The sequence below is a fragment of the Malus domestica genome, chromosome 12, assembly GCF_042453785.1.
Source record: "Malus domestica chromosome 12, GDT2T_hap1".
Taxonomy (NCBI): domain Eukaryota; kingdom Viridiplantae; phylum Streptophyta; class Magnoliopsida; order Rosales; family Rosaceae; genus Malus; species Malus domestica.
In genome coordinates this window covers 14724351-14742319 of record NC_091672.1, presented here as the reverse complement: position 1 = coordinate 14742319, position 17969 = coordinate 14724351, and positions in this window count along the sequence as shown.

Here is a 17969-nt window from a genome sequence, read left to right as displayed (position 1 = left end):
CATGAGCATCACTCATGTTAACATTCATGAGCATCACTCATGTCAACATCCATGAGCATCACTCATGTCAATCAACATAAACATTCATGAGCATTACTCATGTCAATCAGCTTCGAGAGCTCCAACTTCGAAAGCTTCATTTACATAGCTCTAGCTTCGAAAGCTTCATTTACAGAGCTCCAGCTTCGAAAACTTCATTTACAGAGCTCCAGCTTTGAAAACTTCATTTATAGAGCTCCAGCTTCGAAAGCTTCAATTACAGCACTCTAGCTTCGAAAGCTTCATTTACAAAAGCTCCAGCTTTGAAAGCTTCATTTACAAAGCTTCGACTTCAAAGCTTCATTTACAAAAGCTCCAGCTTCAAAGCTTTACTTTCAAAGCCTCACCTATAAAATTTCACTTTCAAAGCTTCAGTGCATGGTATACAAAGACCGTCTCCAAAAAACCGCCACTTCGGCCCATACATGGATTAACTTTGAAGTCTCCAGCCAACAGACTCTATTGACTGAAGACTTAGGGGACTACACTATGTACCATATATTGGGCTTCCGCAACTGGGCCTCATGAAAAATGCTTGAGGGACTTAGCCCATTATTTATGTACTGAGGAACAAACCCTTATTTTATAAAAGGGACTCCCTCACCTTCATTAGAGAGAAACTCTAGCCCATCATTTATGTATTGAGGAGTGAGCCCTTATTCTATAAAAGGGACTCCCTCACCATCATTAGAAAGCATCGCCGGTTGCTGAGCAACCGCTTCGCCGCGAGCATCACTCCTAACCTATCACTTATGTATTGGGGAGCGAGCCCTTATTCTATAAAAGAGACTCCCTCACCATCATTAGAGAGCATTGTTGCTTGCTGAGCAATCGCCTCGCCGCGAGCATCAACTCTAGCCCATCATTTATGTATTGAGGAGCGAGCCCTTATTCTATAAAAGAGACTCCCTCACCTTCAACGCCATAAGCCGAGCAGCCTCGCAACATGTGCTACTTCTAGTTGAGCATCATTTCACATTGAGCACCGTCTCATATTGAGTATCAGTTCTAAACGACATCTAGTTACTTCGGCCCACACATGGACTGAATTTCAACTCTCGGGCCAAAAGACTCTTTTGAATGAAGACTTGGGGGACTACTGTTGGTACCATATTATATTAGGCCTTGTTACTTGGGCTTCCAGACATTGAGCCCATGATTTATGTAAAATGAGAGGAGTCCTTAGTCTATAAAAGGGACTACTCACCCTCATAGTCCTCAGGCCTCACATTCCCAAACAGAGGCTCTCATATTCAGGGCAACCCTCTCACAAACAGAGAAACTCTCTTAAACTCTCTCTTTTTTCTGGGGGACTCCCCCTCACACTTGTAATCTATACATTCATATAGAGAAATACAATCAACATTAGTGTGGACGTAGCCCAAACATTGGGGTGAACCACGATACATCTTGTGTTCTTTACTTTCTTGCAGATTCACGATCGGATTTACGTTGTTCCAAGACCCCTCCGGTTTTGTGCATCAACACATACCTTTACTCAATCAATTACACTAGGATCCACTAGCATAAGTATAACATGCAGTATAACTAGCATCATCTAGCTTAACTCACTACCGGTAATAGTCAATAATCCTAGCATCTACTAGGAAGAAATATTACCTACAAATAATCTATGGCTAAACATAGCTATACAACATTATATAAGAGACCATGTGGTGAAAATAAATCATCAACGATCTAACGATATTGTTAAATATCATCATAAGTCTCATCAAAGACATCATAAGTCTCATCATAATTTCTCTTACGCGTCCTTGTACAATTTACACAGGACGCTACCGTGACAGTTTACCCTTGGCATACAAGTTAGTTCTCCCAAAATACAGACTCAGTTCTTTGTCAACTGGCTCAGGGTTGGTAGGGACATTATCAGTTTAATTGTTACTTGTTTATTACCCTGATGAGTAAGAGTTTGGACCAAACAAACAAATTAAATTTAGACTAACCTGGATGTTTTAAATAAAAAAGAAGAGTAGATAAAGGTACTACATTAAATAAAAAAGCTGCCTAAAATTACGGCCAAAGTTGTTGACCAACGAAATCAAGTACTCAATTCTATCCACCTTTTAACTTTCCAAACTAATTATGCTTTACACATGTTTGGATCTCTAATGCAAGTGGTAAGCTGAGTAAGACAAAGCGTTGTTCAATTCAAACATATCATGTATGACAATTTTTTATTTATAACTAGAATTTAGTGAACACAACAAATTTTTAAACGGACGCTACATGCCACTCAACTTTGTCACGTAAGACGAAAGAAAAAATAGTAGTTCAAGGGTGGTTCCTAGAATTGTAAGATTAGATAACAAAAAAAGGGGCACTGGCTGAACAACATACCTTAAATCTAGTGGCTAATCCATCTAGCTATTCAACTTGACATAATTGGGAAGTTGACTTTCATTTCTTGCTTCAACATACTTTAAATTTAGTGAGCTATCAAATCCAATCCTAAGCACCAAAAATGCTCTTACGGTGTGGTTGAACGAGGGACTTCAAAGTCTATGGAACTTGGCCAAACACACTAGACACCCCATCTTTTTATACTGAAAAATGAGGAAAACTTGTGGCAAACCACGGTTATCCACACCTTCCGACCCCAGAGAGGCTATGGGAAATTTAACCCTGCCCTTCACCACAATAAAAAAAACTCACTAGCTCAGAGCATCGAACATGGAACCTCCCACATTAGATTAGATCAGATCAAATCAAATTAGCAGAGTTTTGGACTTGATTGCACTCAAACCCAATTTCAGCTTCATGACCCATAGCCATCAAATCTTGTATAGGGAACATGCAACATGTTCTGGGAACTACTATTTTGGGGCCACCTTTTGTAACAACGTACTGTCACTGTTTCGTATGGAAAAAGCCTTGGGCGGCCAGTTATGTCTACACTACTCATCACCTATAAAACACTATTTTTGATAAAAAGCCAAATCAATTTGACACATTTTACCTGCTATTATCTTCATAATTTGCAATTAGCAATTATAAGAGCAACTCTAGCATGGGAGTTTGCTCAGGGGACAGGCTAGGAAAAAGGGCCCAAGAGTCTGGGCTACACGCTCTAGCGTAGGGGAGCCCGAGGGACAGGGGAGGCCCGAGCGCCAGGCCCGTGAGGAATTGCCAGCCCGCGAGCCCGAGGTGGATCTGACGCAAAGCTGACGTCAAGGCGACGTCAGCCATAATATAAAATTAATAAAAATATAAAATATTAATAAAAAAAGTACAATTAAAAAAATTAAAAAAAAACTAAAACCCAGGCTTCGAACTCAACGGCTCTCACCGGAGTTCGTCGCCGAGGTGATGAACACCCACAAACAAATGGCAGAGATGGGTGGCTGAGGGGTGGGAGCTGCTGAGCTTGAAAAATGGCAGAGATGGGTGGCAGAGATGGGTCGCCGGAGATCGGGACCGTTGATGGAGGCTGAGGTGGGTGGGATGGTGAAGATGGAGGAAGAGAGGTGGCGGTGGGGTGGTGAAGATGGAGGAAGAAAGGCGAGAAGGGATTGGTGCGTTGGGGGCGGCGCGAGGGGGGGACGGGTTGTGGGAGCTGCTGAGCTTGAGAAAAAGAAAGAAAAATTGGTGCGTTGGCACCATGTGAAAAGAAGAAGAAAAATAATTAAAAAAAAAGTTTTGGAAGTGAAAAGAAATAATAAAAATAATTTTTTAATAGAAAATGGTACAACGAGACCGATTAAAATCCTATCCAAAATTACAAATAAAATTATTTTGTATTATTTAGAAAAAAAATATTTTATTACCTATTGCCAGGGCTATTGAAGTGCAACGGTGGAGATGAAAAATGCGGTTACTGTTCATTTATAGCAGTTACTGTTCACTGGGTGGATAGCATATTGTATTGCGTGGGGGGAGGGCTCCCACGGTGGAGTTGCTCTAAGATACTTTACCTTATTGTGTTGGCCCTTAGGCCTTTGCACGGTAAATAATAGATTGTAGAAGCAAAAATCGGAGAGCCCCAAGTATAAATACCCACGTCCACCTTGAACAATCAACAACAACAACAACAACAAAGCCTTTTCCCACTAAGTGGGGTCGGCTATATGAATCCTAGAATGCCATTGCGCTCGGTTTTGTGTCATGTCCTCCGTTAGATCCAAGTACTCTAAGTCTTTTCTTAGGGTCTCTTCCAAAGTTTTCCTAGGTCTTCCTCTACCCCTTCGACCCTGAACCTCTGTCATGTGGTCACGTCTTCGAACCGGAGCGTCAGTAGGCCTTCTTTGCACATGTCCAAACCACCGTAACCGATTTTCTCTCCTCTTTCCTTCAATTTCGGCTACTCCTACTTTACCTCGGATATCCTCATTCCTAATCTTATCCTTTCTCGTGTGCCCACACATCCAACAAAGCATCCTCATCTCCACTACACCTACGTGTTGATGCTTCACCGCCCAACATTCTATGCCATACAGCATTGTCGGCCTTATTGCCGTCCTATAAAATTTTCCCTTGAGCTTCAGTGGCCTACGACGGTCACACAACACGCCGGATGCACTCTTCCACTTCATCCATCCAGCTTGTATTCTATGGGTGAGATCTCCATCAAATTCTCCGTTCTTTTGCAAGATAGATCCTAGGTAGCGAAAACGGTCGCTCTTTGGTATTTCCTGATCTCCGATCCTCACCCCTAACTTATTTTGGCCTCCGTTTGCACTGAACTTGCACTCCATATATTCTGTCTTTGATCGGCTTAGGCGAGGACCTTTAGATTCCAACACTTCTCTCCAAAGGTTAAGCTTCGCGTTTACCCCTTCCTGCGTTTCATCTATCAACACTATATAGTTTGCGAAAAGCATACACCAAAGAATATCATCTTAAATATTAAGTTTGTGATCTTCGCTAGATTGCTCCAGTCATTAGTGTGGATAAGTATGTAAATGGATAGAGACAGGAAGCAAACACAAGATGTACGTGGTTCACCCAGATTGGCTACGTCCACGGAGTAAAGGAGTTCTCATTAATTGTGAAGGGTTTACACAGTATATAGGTTCAAGCTCTCCTTTAGTGAGTACAAGTGAATGATTTAGTACAAATGACATTAGGAAATATTGTGGAAGAATGATCTCGTAATCACGAAACTTTTAAGTACCGAAGAGTGGTATCGTCTTCACTTGCCTTATCTGTCTCATAGGTAGATGTGGCATCTTCTTTGGGAGTACTCTTCCTCCCTCCAGGGGTGGTATCTTTAACTGGTGGAGATTCACAAGGTAATGTATCAATTTCACTTGACGCTTACTTGTAGTTTCAGGCTTGGTCAAGCGCGATACAAACCATGTAGTAGGAGTCCCCCAAGTCGCTGAGCTAGGGGATCTGCTGAAAGAGGTGACAGACAAGGTAAGCAATCAGAGCTCCAAGCAATCAGTCCCAGATCAGAAGTTTGATTTCGAGTTCCGGCTGATTGTTATCCTTCTCCTTATCTTGCAGGTAGCATGAAGGATAAAGAGAAGAAAAGGAGAAAAGGTGATATGAGATACTTTTTCTTTTGAAGAAGTAACTTTCCACAGGCTTATTCTTGAACTGGGCTGGAGGGTTTTCTTGTTTCCGCCAGAGTATAAGGCCAACTGAAGAATTTGAGGGTCAAAACAAGTCCATCAAATCTAGAGTACGTTCGACCCTGCTGATATGGGATACTTTTGTTGTTGACAAAGTAGTGGATGTATCGGCACGTGTTCTGTTGCGCTTGTCTCCACATGCTTCCTTGTATCCTTCTCACTTGCCCTATTTGTTCCTCAGGCAGATGTGGTATCTTCTCGGGAAGCATAAGATGTTGAAGATGAGTACTCGAGAGCAATGGGGTTCCAGGCAATCAGTTCCGGACTGGAAGCTTGATTCCAAGTGCTGACTGATTGCTCTCTTTCTCCTTGTCTTGCAGGTAAGAACAAGGCCAAAGGAAAAGACAGGGAAAAAGCATGATATGGGATACTCTTGCTTTTAACCCTGATGATATGAGATATTCTTGCTCTAGTGTAGCTTGTTTGCAGAGGTATTCTTGGGGGGAAAGAAAGCTGAGTATTTCGAGAGGCTTCGTTGGGAGTGCCCTCTCAGATATGAGGAAGGGTTGAGCATTTTTGCAGGTCTGCCTGTCCGTTAAGGATGGAGGTCAACATATATAGGAGTCTCCCTAACAAGGAGTAATACTATTCTTTTACCCTGCTTGGTCATAGCACGGTAGTGGGAGCTGCTAGCTTCACGTGTTTTAACTCTGTCAGAGCATTTTGAAAAAGTGGTCTGTGGTATCTGGAAAGCTGATGCTACGTGTGAAGATTACAGACAAGCTTTATCCAAGGAGATCTGGCTCTCGAAGTTGGGAAAACGGTGTGAGGATTACAGACAAGCTTTATCTAAGGGGTTCTCGAAGTTGAGAAAGCGATGCCTCTTCGGTTTTCGAACAAGCAATCCTGTCGGGGATCTGTCTCTCGAGATTCGGAGAACGGTGCCTCTTCGATTTTTGAGAAAGCAATCCTGCTAGGAGTCTGGCTCTCGAGATTCGGATAGCGGTTTCTCGTCGCTTTTTGAGAAAGTAATCATGTTGGGAGTCTGTCTCTCGAGATTCGGAGGACGGTGCCTCTTCGATCTTGAAGCAAGCAATCTTGTTGGGAGTGTTTTCTCGAATGTGAGTAAAGGTTAGGCCTGTTTGCTAGTCTACCTTGCCACGGAGCACAGAGATTGACCCACAGGGACTTTCCAATTATCCAGCAATGGTCCTGTTCCTTTACCCTTGTGGGTAATAATATGGTAGCTAGACCTTCAAAATTTATGTGTCTAAACTTTGTTAGTGCTGTTTCTTTGCTATTCTTTTACCCTTCTTGGTCATAGCGATGTAATGGGAGCTGCAAGCTTCACGTGTCTAAACTTTGTCAGAGATTTTTGGCAAAGTTATCTGTGGTACCCATGAGCTGATGTTGCGTGTGGAAAGTGAATGATTGAACAGTAACATTCACGTGCTTTCTACTTCACTAGAAATCTTCGACAGAATGCCCGTAATTTCCGCAAAGTTGAGTGTGCATGTGACAGGTGCTGACAAGGCTGAAAAAGCAGGTGTCTCTTCGATTTCTGAGATTGGCCCTCGTGGTCTCTGAGCAGCCCAGCTTTTGAGAAAGCAAGCGCCTCTTCGATTTCTGCGATCGACCTTCGTGGTCTTTGAGCAGCCCAGCTTTTGAGAAAGCAAACGCCTCTTCGATTCCTGAGATCGGCCCTCGTGGTCTTTGAGCAGCCCAACTTTTGAGAAAGCAAACGCCTTTTCGATTTCTGAGCAGGCGCCTCTTCGATTTCTGAAGCTCCATCGAGTGCAGATTTTTATAGAGGCTGGTATTAAGTTCCAAAGCACACTTGAATCTCCACCAGCAGAAGCTCCCTTCTTGCATTTCTAAGATCTTGATTTGTCCGACCTCTTTTCTCTTCAACATCTTTGAAAATGTCTGGCCCCTCCGATCGTCGTTTTGACTTGAACCTTGTTAAAGAGCCAGCCACGCCTTCTCCAGACAACATATGGCGCCCATCTTTCTTATCCCCTACTGGTCCTCTTACCGTTGGGGATTCCGTGATGAAGAATGATATGACCGCTGCGGTGGTGGCCAGGAACCTTCTCACTCCCAAAGATAACAGACTACTTTCCAAACGGTCTGATGAGTTGGCTGTTAAGGATTCTCTGGCTCTCAGTGTTCAGTGTGCAGGTTCTGTGTCTAATATGGCCCAACGCCTATTTGCTCGAACCCGCCAAGTTGAATCATTGGCGGCTGAAGTGATGAGTCTCAAACAGGAGATTAGAGGGCTCAAGCATGAGAATAAACAGTTGCACCGGCTCGCTCATGACTATGCTACAAACATGAAGAGGAAGCTTGACCAGATGAAGGAATCTGATGGTCAGATTTTACATGATCATCAGAGGTTTGTGGGTTTGTTCCAAAGGCATTTATTGCCTTCGTCTTCTGGGGCTGTACCGCGTAATGAAGCTCCAAATGATCAACCTCTGATGCCTCCTCCTTCTAGGGTGTTGTCCAGTACTGAGGCTCCGAATGATCCCCCTCCGGTGCCTTCTCTTTCTGGGGCTCTGCCGACTGCTGAGACTTCTCCTAAGCAACCTTTGTGAAGGCTCCCTCTTGTTTGTTTATTTTGACTCGTGTATATGTACATATTTGTAACTTCTTAGAGATATCAATAAATAAGCTTTGTTTCATTTCAACGTATTGTGTTAAATACACCAAAGCCTTCTTCACTAAGTTCTTTGAATTTTTCTTTTGTTGAAGCTTGTATGTTGAAGCTTTGTGAGTGGAGCATGTAGGTTGAGGTAGTGTTCCCTTAATTTCCCGAGTGGGGAAAACTTCTCGATTGGAGACTTGAAAAATCCAAGTCACTGAGTCGGGTCGGCTATATGAATCTTAGAACGCCATTGTGCTCGATCCTGTGTCATGTCCTCCGTTAGATCCAAGTACTCTAAGTCTTTTCTTAGAGTCTCTTCCAAAGTTTTCCTAGGTCTTCCTCTACCCCTTCAGCCCTGAATCTCTGTCCCGTAGTCGCATCTTCTAACCGGAGCGTCAGTAGGCCTTCTTTGCACATGTCCAAACCACCGTAATCGATTTTCTCTCAGTTTTCCTTCAATTTCGGCTACTCCTACTTTACCTCGGATATCCTCATTCCTAATCTTATCCTTTCTCGTGTGCCCACACATCCAACGAAGCATCCTCATCTCCGCTACACCCATTTTGTGTACGTATTGGTGCTTCACCGCCCAACATTCTGTGCCATACAGCATCGCCGGCCTTATTGCCGTCCTATAAAATTTTCCCTTAAGCTTCAGTGGCATACGACGATCACACAACACGCCAGATGCACTTTTCCACTTCATCCATCCAGCTTGTATTCTATGGTTGAGATCTCCATCTAATTCTCCGTTCTTTTGCAAGATAGATCCTAGGTAGCGAAAACGGTCGCTCTTTGGTATTTCCTGATCTCCGATCCTCACCCCTAACTCATTTTGGCCTCCATTTACACTGAACTTGCACTCCATATATTCTGTCTTTGATCGGCTTGGGCGAAGACCTTTAGATTCCAACACTTCTCTCCAAAGGTTAAGCTTCGCATTTACCCCTTCCTGAGTTTCATCTATCAACACTATATCGTCTGCGAAAAGCATACACCAAGGAATATCATCTTGAATATGTCCTGTTAACTCATCCATTACCAACGCAAAAAGGTAAGGACTTAAGGATGAGCCTTGATGTAATCCTACAGTTATGGGGAAGCTTTCGGTTTGTCCTTCTTGAGTTCTTACGGCAGTCTTTGCTCCTTCATACATATCCTTTATAGCTTGGATATATGCTACTCGTACTCCTTTCTTCTCTAAAATCCTCCAAAGAATGTCTCTTGGGACCCTATCATACGCTTTTTCCAAATCTATAAAGACCATGTGTAAATCCTTTTTCCCATCTCTATATCTTTCCATCAATCTTCGTAAAAGATAGATTGCCTCCATGGTTGAGCGCCCTGGCATGAACCCGAATTGGTTGTCCGAAACCCGTGTCTCTTGCCTCAATCTATGCTCAATGACTCTTTCCCAGAGCTTCATTGTATGACTCATTAGCTTAATACCCCTATAGTTCATGCAATTTTGTACGTCGCCCTTATTCTTGTAAATAGGCACCAAGGTGCTCTTTCGCCACTCGTTTGGCATCTTCTTCGTTTTCAAAATCCTATTGAAAAGGTCAGTGAGCCATACTATACCTGTCTCTCCCAAGGCTTTCCACACTTCAATCGGTATATCGTCTGGGCCCACTAATTTTCTATGCTTCATCTTCTTCAAAGCTACAACCACTTCTTCCTTCCTGATTCGACGATAAAAGGAGTAGTTTCTACACTCTTCTGAGTTACTCAACTCCCCTAAAGGAGTACTCCTTTCATGTCCTTCATTGAAAAGATTATGAAAATAACCTCTCCATCTGTCTTTGACCGCGTTCTCTGTAGCAAGAACCTTTCCATCCTCATCCTTGATGGACCTCACTTGGTTTAGGTCCCTTGTCTTCTTTTCCCTTGCTCTAGCTAGTTTATAGATATCCAACTCTCCTTCTTTGGTATCTAGTCGCTTATACATATCGTCATAAACCGCTAACTTAGCTTCTTTCACAGCTTTCTTCACCTCTTGCTTCGCTCTTCTATACCTTTCACCATTTTCATCGGTCCTATCCTTGTATAAGGCTTTACAACATTCCTTCTTAGCCTTCACCTTTGTTTGTACCTCCTCATTCCACCACCAAGATTCCTTTTGGTGTGGAGCAAAGCCCTTGGACTCTCCTAATACCTCTTTTGCTACTTTTCGGATACAGCTAGTCATGGAATCCCACATTTGGCTAGCTTCCCCCTCTCTATCCCACACACACTGGGTGATTACTTGCTCTTTGAAAATGACTTGTTTTTCTCCTTTTAGATTCCACCATCTAGTCTTTGGGCACTTCCAAGTCTTGTTCTTTTTTCTCACTCTTTTGATATGTACATCCATCACCAACAAGCGATGTTGATTAGCCAAGCTCTCCCCCGGTATAACTTTGCAATCCTTACAAGTTATACGATCCCCTTTCCTCATTAGAAGAAAATCTATTTGTGTTTTTGACGACCCACTCTTGTAGGTGATCACATGTTCTTCTCTCTTCTTAAAGAAGGTGTTGGCTAAGAAGAGATCATATGCCATTGCAAAATCCAAGATAGCTTCCCCATCCTCGTTTCTCTCCCCAAAACCATGGCCACCATGAAAACCTCCATAGTTGCCTGTCTCCCTGCCCACGTGTCCATTTAAATCTCCTCCTATAAATAACTTCTCCGTCTGAGCAATTCCTTGCACCAAGTCTCCAAGGTCTTCCCAAAATTTCTCCTTCAAACTCGTAACCAACCTTACTTGAGGTGCGTACGCACTAATCACATTGATGAGTTCTTGTTCTATTACAATCTTGATTGCCATGATTCTATCTCCTACCCTCTTGACATCTACAACATCTTGTGTCAAGGTCTTGTCCACAATGATGCCAACACCGTTTCTCGTTCTATTTGTGCCCGAATACCAAAGCTTAAACCCTGAGTTTTCTAGATCCTTTGCCTTAAGACCAACCCACTTAGTTTCTTGTAGGCACATAATATTTATCCTTCTCCTCACCATAACTTCCATTACTTCCATAGATTTTCCCGTTAAGGTTTCTATATTCCACGTTCCTAAACGCATTCTACTCTCTTGAACTCTACCCTTCTGTCCTAGCTTCTTCACCATCCCCCGTCTAATAGGATCAAAGTATTTCTTTTGTGTGTCCTGTGTAAAGTTGATAGGAGCATATGCTCCCAAACAACCTTGAGTGGAGTCGTTCGAAAAGAAGTTTCTATGGCCCCCTTCTTTTATGTGAAGTGGAAGCTTGCCGGAGGTGGTGAAAAAAAGCCATCCCGGGATGTCCCTCCTGGTCACTTGGCTGTAGTAGTAGGGGAAGCTAGAAGAAGGTTTGTTGTAAAAGCGGGTTTCCTGAACCACCCGGTTCTACGCCAACTGCTAGATCGAGCATATGAAGAGTATGGTCATGATAGCCCTGGCATTTTAGCTATACCATGTGACGAGTTTCTGTTTGAAGATATAGTTCACTCTCTTGGAGGTGGAACAAGCAGCAATCAATTCTCTTGCCCCTTCATGGCTTTCTGAGAAGTTCAACACACTAGACAGATTATTACAGCAGCAGTGGTGGAAGCAGCAGCAACAGTTATCTGCGGTCGCTATTTTTTCTATTTTCAAATATTTCATATAAATACCATTATACCAAGCAAGCAGTAGATTGAAAGGTGCTAAATTAAAGCAGTGCATTAAGCATTTTAAAAGACTTAATGAAAAAAGTATGCACTATACAGGCCGTTTTCATTTATTTGCAGGAGAAAATGCAATCTCGTGTGTATAGAGAATAAGAAGTATGAGGTTTAACTTTTATCCTTGCGTATATATCTTTCTCAAGTACAGGATTAGACAAAAAGGCACATTATAGGATTTAATTTAATAAAAGAAAACATATTGTTGCCAAAGCGCTATACCCGATGAGAGTGCTACAAACAACACAACGCTTACAATCAGCTGTCGTTTGGAATAATACATTTTGATGCAGCAATGCCCAGGTTAACTAAATTACTAATCTAGGACATGCTAATTAACTATAAGTTTAAAATACTCTGATGCTAAAGGCAGGGGTAACTTTACCCTAGTTTTCTGTTGTTGTATGCTGATCTTCATTTACTTTTTAGCTCAAAGCTTGTTGGAGAATCCGAATATCTAATAGATTCCAAACATTTTCAACGATACCACTTGATAGAGTATGATACACTTGTTTTGCTCCAATACGATGTGCTTCTAGAACTTTTGCATCACTAAACAGCTCTCTAAAAGCTTCTTCAAGTTCTAATTTTTCCGGTAACCTGCAATGCCATTAACATATAAAGGCGCAGAAATTATACAGAATATATATATATATATATATATATATATATATATATATATATTATTTTTACATCAGCACAGAAGACAGAACATATATTAATGATCATTAACATAAAAAGGCGCAGAATTTATGCAAAACTTATATATTTAGTTATTATTTTTAAATCAGAAGTTCTGGTAGTTATTTTTATTTAGAAATTCTGCACAATCCGGACAGCCAGTGCTACCACTGAAAAAGCCGTCTTCCCACCCAAAGCAAGCTCGGTGCAGATGTAATGACTAATTAACAGAGACTAGCACTAGCAACTAAAGCACTGATGCCCATTTTACCCATTCAGTACTATATCACTTATTCAACATCTCTTCCTAAAAGCTTCGCCAACGGCTGAACAAAGAGTACAGACTACAGGTTACATGTGACGTTTTATGAATTTCCTATCTACATCCTACACAAATGATCATATAACAAAAGTTTTTTTTTTTTAATTATTATTAAGGAGGAAGGAGGAAATTTCGAACCAGGATGCATAAGTGCTAACGCAACACCCTGTCTACTAGGATCTTGGACCACATGCTCATGATTACAAGTTGTTACCACGTAGTAGCCCCGGTCCAAGCCTAGTGCCACCAGAGCGGTTGTCAAGAGCCCAACTTTGACAATAAATGGAATGGCCCAAGTTTTGGGGATTAAAAAAATGGAACTTTAACAAAAACTTCATGTACTGTCCACTTTAACGAAAAATCACATTTTTACACTAAAAAGTCAATTCTGGTACTATTCATCTTACCCTTTATTTTGTCCTTATTGTTAAAACTCAAAGTTTTCAAGTCATTTTCATTAATTTTCCTTTAAAAAAAATGAACTTTAATGAAAAGGGTTTGGGCTAAGTTTATTTTAACAAAAAATCATGCTATAAAAATTTAATGAAAAACCCTTAAATTGTAATAAAAGGACAAAAAAACTTAATTTTAATGAAAATGACACAATTAAAAAAAATTATGACGTGTGCGCATAACCTATACACTGTTTATGAAACTAAACAGTATTTATGAAATTGAAACTATTTATGAAACTGCACTATTTATGAAACTAAACGGTACTATACTATTTATTGGTCCAATTTAATAAATAGTGCCTAGTTTTTTGTCCACTTTCATAAGTAGTGTCTAGTTCTTGATCATATTTCATAAATAATGTCTATTTATTGGATCCAGTTTCATAAATAATGTATAGTATATGGTACAGTTTCATTAATAGTATCTCTTTCTTGGTTTCGTTTCATAAATAGTGTCTAGTTATTGGTCATGTTTCATAAATATTGTTTAGTTCTTACTCCAGTTTCATAAATAGTGTATAGTACAGTTCATATATAGTTTTCACCTATTGGTTTAATTTTGGAAATAATGCCCAATTCTTGTTTTCGTTTCATAAATAGTGTATACTTATTGGTCCTGTTTCGTAAATAATGTCTACTTATTGGTTTAGTTTCATTAATAGTGTCTACTTATTGGTTTACCTTAAAAGTGGACTGCTTCAATTTTGGTTTTTTTTGGGGGGGGGAGGTACCTGCCCAGCGCAAGTGGCTTTATTATGTTTTTTTTTTTTAGTCTTTTGTCTTTATTATTAAAATAAAGTTAGTGGGTGGTTTTTTTTTATTAAAATGTAAAGATTTGAAGCCCTTTTCATTAGTTTTCCTTTTAAAAAGTAACTTAAGGGGGACCACTCGTCCCTCAATTAACCCTAAGTTCCTAACACATCTACCCTTTTTCCCGATTCCCCACCCTACTTTGTTTCCCCACTACCCTACCGTCTCTGTTCTTTTCTCCCAATTCCATTGGCTGCAAGTGCATCATTTCAACTCCCAAAATTCATTGTTTCCCAATTCCCAACTACAAGTTGTTGTGCTGCAGCTTCCAAGCCCAACAAGTCCTTCTTAGTGCCATTCACCATTTAGTGCATTCACGAACGTTTTGAGTTTTAAGGTAAATTAATTTTTAAAATTTGAATTATTAATTCATAATTTAGTATAAATTTTTGCAAGTGACATAGAATTATATGATAATTGATGTATAGAATTGTTGTTGTTGATGAATTGAATTCTTGATTAATTGAATTATTTGATTTCATTTCAAACCAGTGTTCTAAAAAACATCCTAGGCGGCCGCCTAGGTGCTAGGCACCTTGGAATCGAGGCGATTTTGTGCAAAACGGTTGGAAAAATCGGGGTGGCTCTAGGCGGCACCTAGGCGGGCTAGGCGGGCTAGGCGGCTGGGTGGTTTTTTTTTTTTTTTTTTTTTGAAATTTGTTTAAAGTCTTAAGTATAATTATACCTTGAAATTTTTTTTTAATTTTATAGAATAGGTGTGTTGTGTATCAACTTAAATTCTGGGATGCTAAAGATAAGTATCTTACATTACTAAATTTCCTTATTTTCCTCCTATTTTCCATTTTATGTTGTTTTAAATTGTGAACTTGTTGTACATGCGTCATCCTACAATATTTCTCACTATGGTTATATGGCATACATGCTTAATGTGTTTTTAAATTTTGGACTTGTTGGATACTCTTTTTGCATTTTATCATTCTTTTATTATCTTATCCATGGATTTCATACACGTATAATTTTTTGTAAGTGTCAATATGCACTTATTTACAAGATATACAAGAAATTGACCTAAATCAGCCTAGGCGCTAGGCGCTAGCCCGCCGCCCGACTAGCACCTAGCATTTTTTAGAACCTTGTTTCAAACCCAATCTTTTGGTTCAATTTTAATAATGTTAGACTATGTGTTAGTGGTTTTATAATATATAATAGATGTTAGTGTTTTTATAATATATAATATGTGTTGGAATGATAATTTTGATGTTAGTGTTTTTATAATGTGTTGGAATGATAATATATAATTAGTACTTTTATAATATATAATAGATGTTAGTTTTTTTTATAATATATAATATGTGTTGGAATGATAATTTTGATATGAAATTTTTGTTATATCATGTGTAGGTAATTATTGTGACATCCCGTCCCGAAATTTAATATATTTTATTCCCAGTAGGAATGAAATTTCTAAAATGCCTCTGAGATGCCAAGTAAGCCTTCCACGTGGGCCTCAATTTTCCTTTCACTTTCCTACTCTTCTTTTACTATTTCTGAACAGTATATATTTTTACGAACACGCGGCATTTTTACGAACACGCGGCCGCAGACAGAGTTCAATTTGGAATTATAACGACCAAGTTCTTTTCAAAACTGTGTAAAAAATACCAGAGACAAACTTGGAATTTTCTTTTTGTGCAGCGTGCACCACTGCATGGGTCCTTTTTGGGACACTGAAATTTTCCTTCATGCAAATGAGAAATTTTTAGTTCTGACATCGCTGCACGTACTTACCACTTGGGTTAGTGCAAGTGGACTTTAAAATAATGGTTTTAATAGGTTTTAAAAACCTATTTCCTCTCACCCAATCCTTCAGACATCATCTCCCCATCACTTTTTCCTTTTTCCCCTCACTTAGCTGAATCTCTCTCTCTCTCTCTCTCTCTCTCTTTTCCAGCTCTCTCCCGTCACTCTCTCTTTAGAGTTCCATGAGCTCTCCTTCTCCTTCCTTTTCTAACCTTCAACAAATCAAGCTCAAAAATATTATTTTTGGAATCCCTGGAGTTCAAGGAACCCAACCATGGCCTTTCATGCGGCATCGGTGCATGGTGAGAGGTTCTACAATTGAAGCCGAAAGCTTAAGCTCTCAATCTCAAACCCAGGTGATGTTTCTGTCACTATCTTTGTGTTCTTGAGTTTTTCTATGTAGTTTACTAACATGCTTTCAAGTTCTACACGTTTCGATGTATGGTTCCTAACCCACCATGTTTTCTAGCGAGTTGTAGATTTGTCCAAGCTAAACCCAACGAAACCTTGTTGTTGTGGTTGAGTTTGAAGGTGTAGGATGACTTCCCACTACCCTTAGGCCACAGGTTTGAGCATGCATGCCCAAAACCACTTCGAAACTGACGAAAACGGAGAACTCCAACTTGGGCAGTCACTTTCAGGCCATTTTCAGATGATCTCTAACCAACTTTTGGCCTTGAAATCGGTAAATCTTATTCCTCTCGTCCTAAGCTTCTTTTTGATATATTATGGGCAAATTTTGGTTATGAAATGGCTTTGAACGGAGTGTTTGAAACCTCCCCAGATTTTCCGACGAAAATCTGCAACAAACCCCATAAAAAAAAATTAAAAAAAAAACCTAAATTGGAAATCAGCCCAAGCCCATACTCGAATCCGTAGGCTAGATCTGACCCGGATCCATTTCTAAAATAGGAGGGAATATTCCGTTAAAGTTAACTGTTGACAGTTAGTTGACCAAAGTTGACTTTTTTGAAAAATTGCCCGGGACCCTCACTTGGGTATTTCGATGCGCTGATTCTGTTTCCGCACTCCATTTTTCCAAATTCAATACCAATTGTCTCCAAATTCCATTTTGAGCAAACTAAGGGGAAACTAGGTGTTTTGCATCAATTATCATTAGTTTAATGATTAGTATAGTAAATTCCCATATAGGAGAGGAGCACCCAGATGAGTACCGCAGGCAAAATAGGTTGGGCGGCTATGACCCTGCGACATATTAGTGAGTCGGTCTTTCGATTTTAAATATATATATGTGATTTTTTTCGCATCTGTTTCTTTACATAATTGATGTGACATGCCACGGTCATCTTCATTTTAAATTTCTACACTTTATATTTTTATTAATTCCGAGTATAAAAATGTGGCATGACATCTTTATTTATTATATATGCTCATTGTAACATGTTTGCACGGTGTTTATTAGTTAGATGTACCGTCATGGGCCAAGGACTAGCTTCACGTGTATGTTCACATGCACCGTTACTTTCGCTTTAGATCCAGAGTTAGGTGTCAGCCTGTCCCTAGGTTTGTTGTTAGGACTCGTATGTGATGTACGTAGCGCCAGCTTCATGTGATGTAGTATTAGAACGTAAAACCTACACCCAGTGTGACAACCTGTCCCTATTTTACAATTTTATTAATTTTAAAAGAATGAATTGACAAAAATGTCCTAGAGGTGAGATTGTTGACTTTCATTGAACATCTTTTCATGGTGTGTACAAGTTACTATTTTACTATGTTCTTGAAGTACGTGACGGTACGAATGCGTAGGTGCAAGCGGAATCAAATTCGGAGCTATGATGAAAATGTTACGGAACCATGAATCTGGGAAATTATCTTTGTAAAAAAAATACTATTTTAGTTATTTTATTATTTTTATGTTATTTTATAATATTTTCTTATGAGATAATTGTGGCTATGGGGCCCACACGCTTTACTCACCCACTCACTCACTTCCACGTGACACGGAAGAGTGCAACTCGGGCGGGTTGGAAGGTTAACCCAATCTTAACCCAACTTTTACAATTCGG